Source organism: Castanea sativa, chromosome 12, assembly GCF_040712315.1.
Source record: "Castanea sativa cultivar Marrone di Chiusa Pesio chromosome 12, ASM4071231v1".
Classification (NCBI taxonomy): Eukaryota; Viridiplantae; Streptophyta; class Magnoliopsida; order Fagales; family Fagaceae; genus Castanea; species Castanea sativa.
Genome location: NC_134024.1, coordinates 114,384 through 132,411, shown reverse-complemented (window position 1 = coordinate 132,411; position 18,028 = coordinate 114,384). Strand labels below are relative to the sequence as shown.

Genomic DNA, 18,028 nt, shown 5'->3' with positions numbered 1-18,028 from the left:
GTTAAAGATCTACTTTTAAAGGGGATCTAGGTCTAGCTAGACAGATAATGAGTTATATGTTTTTAGTAATAATATTTCTCCTTGGATGAATTTCAAGTGATTTTGTGCTATTGGATTGCATACAAGCGTTACTTCAGGTAACTTTGTCACATTTTTCTCTTCTATGTGGATTAGAGTTAATGTCTATCAGGCAGTAAGTTCTGAATTTTGAAGCAGAACTTTAAGGCTTATAAGTCTTTATCAATCTAGCTATAGTATCAAATAAGCGTTAATTTTTGTGTTCGGTCTTCGAAAGTTTCAGACAAGTTCACTTGTAAAGTAATATTCTCTTTAGATTATAAAAGTGCCCTATATATTCAAGAGGAAATGTCCTGTAGTTAAGCTTGCCCTTTAACTCTATTATTTTATACTATGCATCAAGGTTAAAGGACGTGGCTGCCTGGCTGGCAACGTTTATTATCTAGTTTGCAGTATAGTATGTGCCTTTTTGGCCTTCGTTGTACACTTGAGAGGGAAAGAAAGGCATTTGCATCAGATTATTGACAGGGCATTTCTGCTTACTCTTGGAACAAATCTATATCTATATATATCTAAAAGCATAGTATTTATTGTTGCTACGTTCCTGTTGAGCCACATCAGCGTCCACCTCATTATCATTTTCTTTCCAATTTTCCTATAATTGTTTTTAAAATTTACTTTTTATTTTATTCTAATATTTATACTTTTTCCAACCTTTCTCTACCCTTATCTTTTCATATTTCCACTACCCTTTAAATAAATACTATTCTTCGTCTTTTCATCTCCTCACTACCCTTTACATAAATATTATTCTTCTTCTTTCTTTTTATCTTCATTTATTTTGTCTCTTCTTATCCACACTCTCTTATTATAAATTTGTAACTATCTATTCTATTCTATGCATGCTTTTCTCTCACAAAAAAGGTTCTCTCTCTCTCTCTCTCTCTCTCTCTCTCTCTCTCTCTCTCTCTCTCTCTCTCTCTCTCTCTCTCTCTCTCTCTCAATTTTTCGATGAATGTTTTATACATTCTTCTATTTATGCTAAATTACTAATCTTTGGGAATCCTTTCTTTTCTTTTCTTTTTTCTTTTCTTTTTCTACACTAGAATCATTATACTCATTTTCTCACTTAATTTAATTGGGTAGTTTGCCGGAATTCAAAAAAAGGCTCTCTCTCTCTTTCTCTCTCAATTTTTCGATGAATTTTTTTTATACATTCTTTTATTTATGTCAAATTACTAATCTTTGGGAATATTTTTTTTTTCTACACTAGAATTATTATGCTCATTTTCTCACTTAATTTAATCTTGTAGTTTGTCGGAATCCAAGTAAAACCAGACAATAAGGAATTTTACAACATTGGAGAACGCCTTAATATATATCAGCCAAAAGTTGAATGTCAGCAAATTAGTGGAGCTATGATTAAGCTTCAAACGGGATTGGTGGTATTGCCAATGTTCTTTAATTAGCATCCTTATTTCTATTTCTCTATAAACTCCACATTGGTTAACGCCATTTAGATTTGTTTTTAAAAAAAAAAATTTCTTTAATTGTTAAATATTATCCTATTTTTGTTCTTTCTTATAACTCTAATTAATATTGATGGTTCTTTCTTACAGAGAAAAGAAAAAATTGAAAACAATTAAATTCCATATAAACATGTATTTGGTTTTTTTTTTAATTTGTATTTTAATTCTAAAGTTATGGGTAGTGTTTTTACTAACCATGGTTAAACATTTATAAACAGATTCTTAAATAAATTTAAAATATTTTGTTATTAATAAAAAAAAAGGGAGAGTGTTATTACTTATTAAGATCACCCTAAAAAATATTATCTCGCACAATGCATGGGTCTACAACTAGTAATACTAAAAGTTAAAGCGTAACATTTATTGTTACTATACTCACGTTGAGCCACATCAACGGCCATGTCATTACTTTCTTTTTAGTGATAAACTAAATTATTTTATCTCCATTCTTTTTCTATTATTCTTTTAACGATTCCACAATTTTCACTTCATCTTCCATGACACCCCTAACTCCCCCTCTCTCCATTCCTTTCAACTTCCCATGCTCTTTAATGCCTTGGACTCTCCCTCTCCTCCTATCTTGGCTCTTCATCTCCTCATTGAATCCAACCAATTTATACCTATTCATTTGCCACCACCATCCCTATAAAATCAAAGAGATGATATATAAACCATTAGACGCCCTCTATCTCTCTTAACCAAAAGATGAATGGTTTTAAATTTAGCTCTTGCCAAAAAAGAGCTCATTTCAAAGCAGTAATCCTATATTGTTGAGTGGGTATATCGCTTTGTTTCTTAAAATCATATGGTATGTCAAGTCTAATTTATATATTAGAGTATTATGTGTTTATTTTTTTTATTTTTGTCTCTTTTACTATGATTTACTGTGAAGCAAAATGGTCTGCTCTCTATTTCGATGCCAAATGACATGTAAGATTTGCAATTCTATGTTTCTACGTGTTTGATAAAATGACTATAAAAATGATTAAAAAAAAAAACAAAGATGGTCATGTAGAATAACAAATGTTGAAGATTACTATTAGTAAACTTCATTCATAAATGGGTTTTCAATGCTATGAAAAATTCCTAAGGTGTGTTTTATTGGATTTATTGTAGCAATGAATATAGTAAAAAGAATATTAGGCAACAATAATTTTGATTCTAATTGTGATACATTATCCTTTTCTTCATTAACATGTTCTAGCAATTGTTAGTTTTTTTTTCCCCTTACCACCTGGATTTCAAAATTTGAAATAAAGAATAAAGACTTGCATAACGTATACTTCAAATTGGGGTGTGTCGCACTAAAAGAACGACAAGGCAAATAATATACTTATATTACAAATAATCTTTATTTTCATTATCCACATCATCTTTGTCTAAACAGAATAAACTATCTAAAAATTTTGTGACTATAATAATAATAATAATAATCAAATTCCTATCTAAAACGGTTCACCGAACATAGAAGTCATCAAACACTATAAGAATGACTCTTTGTTGCCTAGGTAATACAAACATATGAATATATGAGTATGTTCTCTATTTTTTTAAATTACTTTAAATCACAATCAATTGTCTTCTACTCCATTATATTAGGAAAAAGAATTTAGGTTTTAATTATTCTTTTATTACTTAGTATCAATAAATCAAAATAATCATTCAAATAATAGTTACATTCTTACTCATCTAGATATATATGAACAAATCAACATACCATAACATGGAGTCCACAAGTATAGGAGTAATATTCAACCACACAAAAATTTACACTAAGATTTGTCTTCTTTTCATTTTCAACATTTTTTTATGCCAATTTAAATTCATTGTTTTTGTAAAACCATGTTTACTCTACACTATTTAATTATGAAGTTTCTAGGGCATGTCATATATGATGGCTAATTTAAATGATTTCTTGACAAATCCTTTTTGAATAATTTAATAAGTTAACGTTATATATCTTTGGTTATTTTTATTAGTAATGGTAATTTATTAACTTATTTGGTAAGAATTTTATTTTGGCAATTCACAAAATGATCCTTAACGAATTATTATTATAAATTTTTTACTTTAAAATAACTTTAACCATAAAATGATCATTAAAAATATTTTCACGCATCGCATGGGTTTGTGACTAGTAAATTTAAAAAGAGATAATAGCAACTAATTACATGTCAGTTTCTATTTTACATATCTCACATTAAGCAAGAGCAATTAATTATTGTAGAAGCAAATACTCAACAATTTTATATTATTCTTACGATGTTTACTTAAGTCATATGAGCACCAATATCCTATTTCAAGGTTCTACGTTGAGAAGTTGAACCATGTCAATTATAGGTGCAAAGCATTTAATAAGCCAAAGAACCAACTCAGTTAGTATGAGAGAAAGACCATCTCTATATATTTAGTAAAGGATATTGAAACTTGCAACAACACAGAAAAATTGAATAGAGCTTTATTACTCATCAAAAAAAGAAGGTAGATATCTTAGATACAAAACTTATAAATTCCAGCAAAATTGAAGATGAAGAGAACTTCATCAATTCACATTAGCAAATATCTATAGATTAACTTCCCATCAAAATTGAGAATGATATACAAAATTCAGCATACAATTGTCTAAAAAATAAAAGCCATCTATAAGAAACTCAACCAAGTAGCAACTGATACATAGGTAACAAAAGTTCTAAACCAAGGCAACACTGTAAAGTTTAAACCCAATAAACCTTAATTTACACTATGCAAACATCCATATTCCATTTTAAGTAGCATTTTTTAAACACCTGAGATACAAAATTATCAAACACATGGTGCACAAGCAAACATGTTCTCGCATCAACCGCATTCTAGCCAAAGCTTAGTATAAATTTTTTCATTTTCCCCCTTCCCCAAGACCACCACACAGTTAAAACAATACCACAATAAATGACCACCACATAACACCCATCCACCAAAAGCAAGAGCATAAGCCAACTAAAAAAACGCCAAGAAAGTAAGCATTTTCACAAACATCTTACAGGCAATCTTTCAAGATATCAATCGTATGTATTAACCCCATCAATTTGAACTTCTATTTACAATTTTAGTGAAATATCAACATCAAATACATGAAACTCATTACCTAATTCAGTAATTTTGGCAAACATATGGGTGGCATTCACATCCAGCAGCAAAGAATGGAGGTTGTCCACTTTTGAGCCAACTCTTTTCTTAATGACATCTCCAGAACAATCTTTACAACTCTTTCAATACCTGAAAGACTGAAACATTTATAAAGATTCTATTTCTAAGGACAATTTCAATGAGCAGAGAATAATTTTGGCAGTACCAGCATGTACAAAGGACTGAAAGGAGAACAATGTATGGCGGTAAGCGTATGCAACTTCATGTCTTGAAGATTTGAGGAGAGGAAAAAAATGAAAACATGTGAGAGACTGAGAGAGCGGGAGAAAGAGGAGGATGAGATGATGTCATAGTGGTCTTTGTAATATTTCCCCGATTGAGATTTGAAAGTATTGAGTTTGCCAAAAAAAAATCTGCCGCTCAAGGGGATTTTAGAAAAATTTTGATTTTTGATTGTTGCTATACGAAACAGAAGTTGACGGTGTTAACTCCGGTTAGTGAGAAATATGATGTGGCACTTCATGCTTATGTCATATCTTTTTAATGATTTGGCGTGTTTCTATAGGGTGGGACTAGGGCTGTCCATGGGTTGGGAAGATTGGGTTTGTGCCCAAACTGCAACTAACCCGTTCAAGATCAAGTGTGCAGTTTCCCAACCCGCAACCTACCCGTGTATAGCAATGATTTTGTCGGTTCGTGTTGCTAGCAAGTGGTAGTTGCTTTCAAGTGAAACTGAAAATCATCGAAATTCGCCGAAACGCGACGATATCTCTTCAGATCCCGCGAGATCCTACCAGATCCGTCCAAGATTCAGCAAGAACTTGTCGGATCCAATGAGATTTCTGCCAAATCATGCGAAGAAATCATTGATTCGACCAAATTCGATGTATATCATGCCAGAAATCACTGGAATAGTTGAAAATGTGGCCAAAATTTTGGAAAAAAAAAATGGTTGGAGTTGATAGTCTTCGGGCGAGTTGGGTTTCACGGGTTTTAGAAAGAGATTCGAGACCGCCGGCATCGGATTTTTGATGTCAGGAGCCGAGTATGATTGGCAAATCCGTTGGATCGGGAGGTTCCGAGTCGGGTAAGTTGGACAGCCCTAGGTGGGACTACAAGGCCAGCTGCTGACCTTGTAGTCCCAGACGAGCCAATAATTTCCCAATACAAATATATACACTCATTAATTAACCACATGATTCGGTAAAGTTTACCTCCTCATTGATTTTTCCTTAAGCTTTTGTGTTAGTTGATTAAAAAAAAAGCTTTGTGTTAGTCATTTGAACTTGAACAATTAAACACATTTCTTCTGCTCAAGTGGTTGGTTTTATTCAATGTTGTACCGGTAGTGTGGATGCCACTGCTTTGCTATAACTACTAAGCCATTGGTTTAGTATATCATTCAAAACATTTATGATGTTCTATTTTCATAAAGTCCACTATGAACTTTTTTCCCATTTGTAATGTTTTCAAACATACTTGAAGATGAAACCTACAAATGACTTATGATGTGGATATTGCATATGCAATAATGCAAGTTTGATTTTCCAATTCCCAACTTGATAAATATATAAGACTTTGAGGATTACATATACAACATATCTAAAACCAACATAAATGATTCATATTTACAGGTACAAAATTAGTTCAATGTTGAAGATTTAACAACAAGTGCTACATTTCCTTTTATATTAAAAAGGCTGAAAATTTAGTTCAAACAACAAGCAAAGACTGCCAAAATGAATGCTTAAGTGTATGATTACAGAATATAGTTACTTAATTTTCAAAATAATTGTACTAAATCATATTCATGTAGGAAATATACATGTTTGTAACACATACAAAACATACACAACGGCAAATCAATGGATCTACTTCATTCGCAATTGATAACATGTACTATGTAAATTTCAGAATTTCAAAATAAAAAAGCGTACTTTGGTATGGTGAAATTCAAAACCAAAGATTAGAAGCACTTGGGAACACTCTTAATCTTCACTCCAATTCCACTTATGCCTAAGAAATGTGGTCTCTCAACTAGTTTATATGTATGTGTCCAAGGGGGTAACTAGAAAGTGTTTTACACTCACATACAAACCATTTCATTCTTTTATAAAATTATGTATGTTTCTCTCCTTATAAATGATTATTTAATTGGGCTAGCCTTTTGGGTCATTTCAATTGGGTTTTAGTATGTGACTTGGAGTGGGACTAAAAGGGAACAAATAAATGGGCCTTGGGCTTTGGGCTTTTCTGTCAACTCTTGACAAGTCTAAAGTTATCATTAATTATATTTAATACTATTATATAAATATAATTGCACTCTAGGCCTTATTAATAAATTATATCTCAAGACTTTACTATACTTGCAACCCCTTCATAAAATATTCGTAGTAATACAAAATCATGAATGTTGACTGCCACTTTGAAAATTACTACATTTTAATTCTTGAGTACCCGGTTTAATCCTTTAAGTTATTCGTCGTATATTTATGAAATCTAATTTCATAAATATATACTTTAGTAACTCCTTACTGAAGTGATTAGGCCTAATACTCTGAATAACCGAACCCATTAAGCTTATCTCAAATGAATATTTTTTATATTTGTTAAGAACTTATGAGTTCCATCTTGAAAATATATGTTCCATCAACACTAAATGTGGCTGCTCAACATACTGAGGTTTTGATCGTAATTTTAAATCTCACTCCTGATATATCAAAGCAACCTACCCTTTATGATTAGGTCCATTATTCTTTCAGGGTTAAGAGTTTATGTAAATAGAAGTCGTGAAATTTATTATTCATTTGATAGTCGTTAGGAGAATAGTAAATCTCACAGTAGTCCAGTTCAATATGTCTTAACTCTTAAAACATATCAACATATCAACTAAAAGTCTCAACTTCCATGATCAAGACAAATCATCTTTATTGATATGTTATAGTCTTCGCAGATGAAATACCCAAATTCATCACCGACTACAAACTAAAATTCTAAGTTTACAAAGAACTTATGATTTATATCTTCTGTAACTAAATCACATACAATGCATCTCATGGACTATATGATAATGTCCAAATATTCATATTACTATTATTTTAGATAATAATAAAACAATTTTATTAATTATAACATTAAATCATACATAATGTCATACATAACATCATACAATAAGATTTAAGGGCATTAATCCTAACAATTCATTATATAATCAATTGAAAGACAAGGGAGAGTTCAACCAAGCAATTGCACAATGCAACAATAGTCGCATAATTACTTATGAAGGTTGGGATGGTGTCCATTATGATTTTCTCACATCAACGAGAAGTTGTGATGACTATAGTAGTATTTGTAATTTTTTCACGTGAGACTAGCAATATTGAACCTGTTAGAAAATTGAATATATATATATATATATATATATATATATATATATTTTTTTTTTTTTTTTTTCTTTTTCTTTTTCTTTTTCTTTTTTCTTTTTGATGTGAGACTATAGCGATATTGAACCTGTTAGAAAAGTGAATATCTTTTATTTTTTTGATGTGAGACTATAGCAACTGCATAATATAAACTGAAGCCAGGTTGGAAATTAATCATTATGTATAAAAGAGTTGTGTTAACCCGTTAACCACAGTTTTTTTTTGACAAAATTTGTCTTTTTTTTTTTCTTTTTCTTTTTTTGCAGTTCATGTCATTTTTTTCAGTTTTTTAGATACTATTTAGTTTGTATTTTTTTACCTTTTTTTGAAAAAATTTTTTGTCTTTTTTGCCCTTAATAGGAACCAAAAACCAAGCGGTGCTTATTAACATTCATTTGTATAAAAACAAAAGTTGGTGGTAGTAGTTAGTACAAAATGGCCAAAACTTTGTGGATCTTCTGTTTTTTCTTTAATCGAATACTATCTTCATCTCCATTTATATAGTTTGGACTTGGTCTTCGTTTTTTCCTAGAAGATGCCTGTATATGAAAAGTGAGTCGTAGACTTGACTCAAAAGAGATAATGTGAATGTCCATTCCTTTGACCAAACAATCATACATGGTAGGAACTGACTTTACATGCTTACGGAAATTTCTTTTATTTCTTCTCCTTTTCACTCCCTTCTTGAAAGAAAAAATCTCCATCAACTCATTTTGTTGGGAGATAACGCTTTGAGTAGCCTCCAATGAAATAGTTAAATAACGTATAGGAAACTACTTAACATAAAAGCTTAAAGCTAATAGATTAGCTCTAATTGTGTATTTTCATTTCTATATTAGTTGTGATTCTTGATTTACCAATGTATTTCCAATGGACTTTTCTAGATCAGGAAACTTTCTTATTTTCTCCAACACAGTCCCTGATGAGTTTAACACCAAAAAAAGGGAGGAAAAATATGAAAGGAATGCTAAAAATAAATTAGAATTTTCCATTACATCTTAAACATTATTCATGTCATCATGTGCAACACTGTGAGAGGTGCAAGGAAATGTTTGCAAGCCATTCAAATATGACAGGGATTAACTTCTTCAAGTATATAGGGATGATTATTCCAATAACTTCTCAAAAAGGAGGAGAAATAGATTAAGAGATGGGATTTTTTTTTTTGAGAAGAAAGATTTGTTGAGTTAGCGGAAGTTCTGACACTAGATTGTTGAACAAATGACTGAAAAAAAAGCTTTTATTTAGAACTTAACACTTTGAATTACAACACTTTACAAGCACTAATGCTTTTACAAGACATACACCAACTCTCTAGACACCTACACACACTTCACCTTACGTACAACTTCATACCTCTCACTTGGTGCTTTATGACACTCACTCACTTCACGCCTCTAGGAGTTTCACACTCTCTACTTCTTACACTCCACTTCACTTTACACATCACCACATATATTTATACTAGTTAGGGAACCAACTTGAAGCTTCTAGATCTTCCTTTTTATTGGCATTAAACATGTGGCTGAATTTCACTTCTACATAGAAGTTTCTAGAAGGACATCTCATAGAGAAATCTAGAATGCAAGAGAATGTTCTAGAGAATGAGAGAGAGGTTGAGATAAATTCTAGATATTTTTAGAGAAAGAAATTGTGTGAGAAGTTCTAGAAATTTCTAGAGAATTTCAGAGAGAAGCAAATTGAGTGGAACTCTAGAAATTTCTAGAGACAAGAGAGTTAATATTGGTTTCTAACAAGAGAGGGCCATAATATCCCCTTGAGAGTTAAGAACCACCACCCCAATACCTGCTGAGTTCAAGTCGTCAAACACCGCTCCATCAAAGTTAGTTTTCAGTTCGCTAGGATCAAGTGATTTCCCTGAGGGCCGAACTGGGTGGACAGATTTTGGCTGGGCCGGATGGGCATTCTGGAATTCTTGCAGCAGCTGGACAGCTTGATCAAAATACTTAGGCATAACCAACTCAAGCCCAACATAATTTTAGGTCCAAACCCTTTTAACTTGCAAACATTCAGCCAGATCTCTCTTAAAACATTAACACTCACTTTAAAATTAAAACCCAATCAGCCCACACTCATATAAAGCCCAAATTATAAATCGAATGATGACATGACATTTTCATTAGTGAAATTACATGACATTTTTAATTCAAACGATGACATGACATTTTTATTAGTGAGCTAATAAGTAAAAATCAAATTAACTGCTACCAAAGTAATTGTGACTTCATGATATTTTTTATTACTAAAATTTTTTTATAGCATCAAACAATTCTTTAAATCTTTTTGTTGGTTAGTGTATAATTTATTTTGGATTAATAATTATTAATTATCATGTTGCGCAACATAAAAGAAGACTTTTTTTTTTTGGTTAAATTAAAGAAGACTTTGTATGTGCCAAGTAAATCACCAATTCATCAATGTCATACTCATCATTTTTTTTTCTTTTCCCTTTTGCTTTGAAGATGCCATGAATACGCTGAGTTTCTTCCCTTCTATAGTGTTTCGTGTCGAGCGGTAGTGTGAAAGGCGGACTTTTGTTTTGTGCGTGTGGGCAGTTGTTGACATGTTGTGGACAAAACTTGGCTTGGAGTTTCGGAGAAAGACTCTAGAGAGTGTTCACCTGGTATTATTTTGATCAAACTTTTTCTTTCTTCGTGTTTAAGTTTTCTAGAGGATGATTGACAGCTTTGTTGACTGGCTACCATGAAATTACTTTGCCCCTTTTAGTTATTTATTTATTTATAATTCTAAAGAAAGAAAAAAAAGATAAATTGGGGGAATCCTTATCAATGAATTGACTTTCATGAAGCAGTAGCCAGTAAGCTCGACCCTCTGCCACGCCAAAAAAGAAACGAAGGAAAATAGGCATTTAAGAGTTAAGACTAAGCAGAAGAGTCGTTGATTTGAGTTGAAACAGATGATATTGTAGTTGTGAAAACAAACACACGGAGAAAGAAAGAACAGAGTCCATTCCTTTATTAAACAGGCAATTATCTAGTAATATTACTGTGTGGTGGCGATGTGCTGAAACTGTGCGGTGGTTGTGAATCTGTGATATTAGATTGAGGGAATTAGTGTTATCTTTTAGCTAAGCATTAGTATTTTTTTTTTCATAAAAAAACTTTCATTTTATTTTAATTTTAAATTCTTGAAAAAAATTAAATTAAAAAAAAAAAACTTTGTAAAGGCATTGGATGGAATGATGACATGCACAACTATTGCAAATGTAAAGGACCAATTGGACAAACTTTAAATTTTTAAACCTAAAGGATAATTTTTTAAAAAATAAAAACTAAAATGAAAATGAATCCAATCTGCCTCTAAGCTTGGAGTTGATATCATAAGCTATCAAGATTTTTTAAAAATATTCAATTTGCTCAAGCACATGAGACAATTTACACTTTTTTTTTTAAAGGGTAAAAGTGTGGTTGACTTGAAAGAATGGCATGAAATTGTGAACGCACAAGAATAGGAGAAATAACAAATTTCACTTCTACATAAAATATAATATAAAGTACACGGTTTAATTTAAAAATGATAGGTTAAAAATGTATTGACCACTTGTGGCGAATTAACAAATTAATTAGCCGAGTGAATTAATTAGGTTCAATTACATACAATGAGCGTAGCAACACAAACAAATCGCCAATTAATTAAATATGCAGTGGAAATTAAATGACACAGTAATTTGTTTACGAATGGAGAAAACTTACAAGGCCACCACTCTTGAGAATCCACTATTATCAAAACAAGCTATTACAAGTAAAGAAATCTCAGTACCTTACACCAATTTACAATTGAAACCTTACCCCAATAACCAATTGGACTTGTTCTGTAGTGACAATTTCTCCTTGTATTGCACGGTTCCCAGTATGTGACTAACCAAAAGATGCGCGGATCCTTGTACGAGACTTGATCACCAACTTGAGAAGGAAGTTAGCTGCAAAGTTCGTTTGTTCTTCAACACATGAAGATTACGAAGTTGCTCAGTCATAAAACCCTACGGTGTACAAACACAACAGATTCTTCAAGAACTAAGGCAAACTAGGTTTCCGATTACACTTGAGGAATTATGCTCTTGTGCAATTGAGCTCTTGGCTCTGTAACCTGATATGATTCTTAAAATAATCCTTATATATGTTTAGGGTTATGAAAAAAGAGAGCCCAAATTGAGTGTATTTTGTTTTCTATATTAGTTGTGGTTCTTGATTTACCTCTATATTTCCAATGGCCTTATATCACGAACTTTTTATTTTCTCCAACACAGCCCCTGATGAGTTTAACACCCAAAAAAAAAAAGGAAAAATAATTAACACAGAGTTTTTCAAATTGCCCCACCCCAATTTACGGAGAAAGAAAAACTAAATATATGATTAAAATTTTCCATTACACCTTAAAGAGTCTTCATGTGCAACACTGTGAGATGTGCAATGAAATGTTTGCAAGCCATTCAAATATGAAAGGACTTATTCACGTATATAGGGATGATTATTCCAATAAATTCTGAAAAAAGGAAGCGAATTAATTAAGAAATGGAATTAATTCACTAATTAGAGCGATTTACACATCATTATTATAATATATATATATATATATTTTTTTAAAATTAATTTAAATTTTATTCTAGATTTAAACACTATTAGAATCTTGACACAATATATATATATTTTTTTAATGGTGAATATTTAGTTTCACATGGATAAGGACATAACAAATGCCTAATGCTAGAATATATCTTTTTATATATAATTACAATTATAATAAATGCTTAATAATAGCTATCACAATTATCAATTTCATATTTAGCCAAAATAATAATAGTAATCATATTATATTAAACTTTCTAAACAATATCTGTCACAATTATCAAATCCTAATGTTCTTAGATCTTTGACTTTATTTTCCAACCCTGTTTACTAAAAAACTGATGAATATATATATATATATATATATATGTTTTAAATTTGGTAGCATCTAAGATAACCAAAATGTTAGAAGTAACTTTTCTAAAAAAAAATGGTAGAAGTAATTTTTATATTTTATCTAAATAAATTTTTTTTTAAATTTTAAAATTATCTTAATGAGAAGACTAGGGAGGAAACTTCATAGACCCCCACAACATTTCAACATCTGAATAAAAAGGAAATTTATTAATTTAAACAGAGCTTCATAGCCGGTTACCACGAAACTACCCTGTCCTCATCTATTGATTTAAATAACAATAACTTTAAAAAAAAATAAAATTAAAGCAAAGGATTAAGAAAGTGGGGAATCCATGGGTAGGACCGGTAGGTAGCAATCTTTAAAATGAAAAATAGTTTGAACCAAAGAAAGTGGGGAATCAATCACTTGTGCCACGCTAAAACACTAATAACTTCGTGGGTCCTCTGCTTTTTCTTTAATCGAATATTATCTTCATCTCCATAGATACAATGTAGTCTTCTTTTTCCCTGGAAGATGCCCATTCCTGTGAACTTGTGAACACGCACAGAGAAAGAAAGAGCAGAGTCCAATTGTTTATTAAACAGGCAATTATCTAATAGGAATTTTCTTGTGCTTAGAGCAAGTTGGATATTTAAAATAAAATTTGTAAAATATTGCAATAGTCTAAATCTCATACGCAATTTTTATATTTTCCCTTAAACTTTAGCTAAATGAGAAAGAATTTTTTTTTTAATTTTAAAAATGACACTTACACATACTTTTTTTTAAACTAAAATTGTGATTTGAAACCACGATTTAAATAAACATCTTTTCTTTTTCCCTATCCAATTCTCTAAATGTGGAGATTCAGGCGAAACTTCCCTAAAAATGGAAATCTTTCATACACCCCACCCCATTTGAACAAAAAGGAAATTTATTATTTTAAACAGAGCTTCATAGCTGGTTACCACAAAATTGCTCTTTCCTTATGTATTGATTTAAAAAATATTAATAGTTATAAAAAAGAACAATAAAGCAAAGGAAGAGAGTAGATAATAATTGTTGTGTTTGTGTGTAGAGAAAGAAAAATAATTTGAAAAATCAAGAAAATTGATATTTTAATTAAATATAGTGTAAAATAGATAATCTCATGTGGATTGTTTTGAAATATAAATATGTAAAAAAAAAAAAATCTCGTACTAAAGTATCATGTCCTCCACCATCGATTTAAAAAAGAAAAAGAAAAAGAAAATGCAAAAAAGGAAAGGAGTAAAAGTGGGGTAATCAATAACTCGTGACACGCAAAAGCTCCAAAAAAAGTAAGAGAAGTTCTAGTGCCACAAATTAGTGCACAATTTTGTGCATAATTCGTTAATGGGGCGAGTTATGGTTGGTGGAAGGGTGATCCATCATCATCCTTCCACCAACCACAACTCGCCACATGGACGAATTGTGGACAAAATTATCAACAAAGTTATGCATTAATTTGTGGCACTAAGATTTATCAAAAAGTAATGGGAAAAGGAATAACTTCTCTTGAGGGTGGCCCCGGAAAAGTTGTTGACTTGACTTAGAACAGGGGATGTGAAATTGTGAACACACGAAAAACGAAATAACAGAGTACAATCAATTATTAAACAGACAGAGTTTTAGAAAAAAGTATATCAGTATAAAATTAAAATTTTTAAGGCTAAATGATAATTTTTGTTAATAAAAAAACTAAAATGAAAATTAATCCAATCTGCCTCTGAGATTGGGGTTATCATAAGCTATCAAGATTTTTTTTTAAATATTCAAATTGCTCCCTAAGCTCATAGGACAATTTATACTGTTTAAAACAAAAAACAAATCCATGCTCTTCTAAGTCCTTGCTTCTTTTCAATAGCTTGTCATAACTGCATATGTCTCACATTGTGGCAATTATATACGCAAAAGAATTTTTAGTAGCCAATGTAGATAAAAAATTGTTAGAAACGGAGAAGGAAACAAATTAGGTTATGCCAATTATATGCGCAAAAGAGTAAATAAAAGTTTAAGATTGAGAAGGAAGAGCAATAGAATTTTCAAATTGTATTAAATGTTTGTTTATATACAGAGAGTAAATTGAATATTTTAAAGTTTTTTTTTATAACATTTGACAATTAACCCAAATCTCAAGACTGTTCAAGCAGTGACATTTCAACGAATGTGTTGTGCTTACTACAATAGCTCCATTAAGGCTCCAATGATACTCGTAGTGTTAGTTTTACCATCACATAGTGTGAGGTCGATGACGATGAGTCAACACTCCACACTAGAAACCTCTTTTTTTACTTGAAAAAAAACATATGAGGTATAGTTTCATTACTTTGTCCACCTCTATTGATGATGATGATGATGATGATGATGATGATGATAATAATAATAATAATAATAATAATAATAATAATAATAAAAAAAACTATAAAGCAAAGGTGTAAGAAACTTGGGGGGGGGGGGGGAGTGGATAAAGTGCTAGACTAACCACTAAAGAAGTAAAGGGTAAAAGTGTTGTTGATTGACTGACTGAAAGATAGATGTAAAATTATGAACAGTGAACAAACACAAGAATAGGAGATATAACAAATTCCAATTGAGCATTGAAATATACTATAAAGTACACCATTTAATTTAAAATTTTAAGTTTACGAGTTTGGGTCAAATTATATTATAATTGTAAGTGCACAATTGCACCTGGATCCAAAAACACACGTGGGCTCAGGCCCAATAAGCCTTAAACAATTAAATTTGTAGAGTGTGGGTTCGCAATCTAGTTTAGTGGTGTTCGAAGCTTGATAAACAGGCTAGAATATTACAGTATTTACAAACAATGGACAAATAGGGCAAAATGAACCTCCTCGGACGTAAGCCGATGACAACTTATATATTATTTCTCTTATTCCTTTCAAAGGTTACAGTTCTTAGTCCTTCTCTAATTCTTTTCCAAAAAAGCCTTTTCTTTTTTCTCCCTCCCCCTCTCTACTCTCTTCCCTCTTTAAATACTTCTTCTCCTTGCCTCTTCATCCACGTGTCACACAAATCTCACCCCTAGATCCTTAAGCAATGGCCAGAAGGCCCCTTCTACTGTTCAGGGGTCACTTCCCCATTAATGCGGCCAAGGCAGTAGGTGCAGGATCTTTAATGTGGAGGTAACAGCCTTTTTCTGAGATATTTCTCTCATACCGTTGAGTCCGGAGGGTACTTAAATCCCCCTCTTAACCAACGGTTTTTCCAAAAAATTGTCTTGATCTTTTTGGCGAATCCTAGGGTCATCGTGGGTCTGTCTGAGGAGAGATTTATCCTCGGACGAATCCTCGGACTCTCGACTCATGGGCCGACCTGCAGTTCTAGGAGCTTTTAGTTTAAAACAAACTAGCGCCCATCAATAAAGCCCAAGGCCCAAATATTTACTTAGGTCCTTTTAGTCCCCACAATAATAATTACTCATTAATTTCATTATCATTTAATATAAAATTTTACTCACAAATATCTACTCAACATATTTCACACATATCTTGTAAAAAAAAAAAAACATATTTCATACATATAAAAATTGTCACAATAACCCATAATAGACAAATATCAATTAATTTGGAGGCTTTGTATTATGACTTTTGCTCATATTCATTAATGAAATTTCTATTGCACTTTCCAAAAAAAAAAAAGGATCAAATTATATTATATAATCATTCACTATTTTCATTATCATATAATGTGAAATCACGTACCTACTTAACATATTTTATATATATATATATATATATATATAATTGTATGAATAACCCATAACAGTCAAATAAGAATTAATTTTTTAAATAAAATAAATAAATAACAATTAGAAATGAAGAAGGAAGATTTTGATAAAAAAAAGAGAGATGGAGATGAAAGCAAGAGCAAATAAATTTTCAAATGACTTTATGTGACCTTTGTAGAGTTTTAATAGTATGGCAAAATCTATAAAAAAAAAAAAATAGTATGGCAAAATCTAATGATAATTTATATATTTTACCATAAAATTTTAGTTAAATAAAAAGTTTTTATTTTTGTTTTTTCTTCTTCAATTCTCTAAACAAGGAGACTTGGGAGGAAACTTCTTGTAGATATGGAAATCTCTCGTAAGTAGTATGCCCCCACCACATCTGATTGAATTCAAAGAAATTTTAAACAAAGTTTCATAGACATTATACCTGGATACCACGAAAATACTGTGTCTCTATACTATTTCTTTTGTACCGATTTAACAAATAATTGTATAAATAAAAAAGCAATAAAGTGAAGGAGTAAAAAAGTGGTGTAATCAATGACTTTTGTGCCACGTAAAAAAAAAAAAAGAAAAAAGAAAAAAGAAAAAGAAAAGAGTAGTGGGAAAAGGCATTTGAGGCTGGCCCAGGAAGAGCGTGGACTTGACTTAAAACAGGGGATATTGAAGTTGTGGACACAAGCACACGGAGAAATAAAGAACAGAGTCCATTCCTTTATCTAACACCAATTGGATCTGCCTTTGTTTCAACTTGGGTTTCGAGCATTACAATCAATCACTACTACTCTACTCTAATTTCAATTTTCCAAATCTGTAAGTTGTCTTTTTTCACACATACTCATCCCTTTCATTTTTTTTTCCTTGGAATGAAATATCCATATCAAATTGCTTTCTTCTTCTCATTACCAATGAAATGAATGAATAAGCAACAAACAAAAGTTTGCTTTCTAAGATTAGAGTTTTTATAAGAGTGCTTAAATTCCTTAGCAATTTTTTTAATCTATTAATTTATCTTTGTCTCATTTCCTATAGTTAAATAATTTTCAGTTGTCTCTACTTTGAGGAAGAAAAGAAAAAAAGAAAAAGAAGCAAAAACAGGAGTGTTTTCAGGAGGTTTTGGAGGCCATCGCTGCTGTAATTCCTTCTCACAAATGGGTAAGTTCACACTTTTAAGTTTTAACGCAAAATCCTCTCTTTTTATTATTATTCTT

General features: G+C 31.1%; 2 long non-coding RNA genes across 2 annotated transcripts; one reads left to right on the top strand and one right to left on the bottom strand.

Annotated features, from left to right (window-relative positions):
- Window positions 1-1,994: 1,994 nt before the first annotated feature.
- LOC142619202 (uncharacterized) lies at window positions 1,995-5,119 on the bottom strand. The gene is made up of 3 exons (XR_012841456.1): window positions 4,879-5,119; window positions 4,672-4,802; window positions 1,995-2,190 (listed from the first exon to the last, which is right to left on the bottom strand). It is a non-coding gene; the product is annotated as an uncharacterized LOC142619202 (long non-coding RNA).
- A 12,323-nt stretch (window positions 5,120-17,442) lies between these two features.
- LOC142619203 (uncharacterized) lies at window positions 17,443-17,912 on the top strand. The gene is made up of 2 exons (XR_012841457.1): window positions 17,443-17,630; window positions 17,850-17,912. It is a non-coding gene; the product is annotated as an uncharacterized LOC142619203 (long non-coding RNA).
- Window positions 17,913-18,028: the final 116 nt, after the last annotated feature.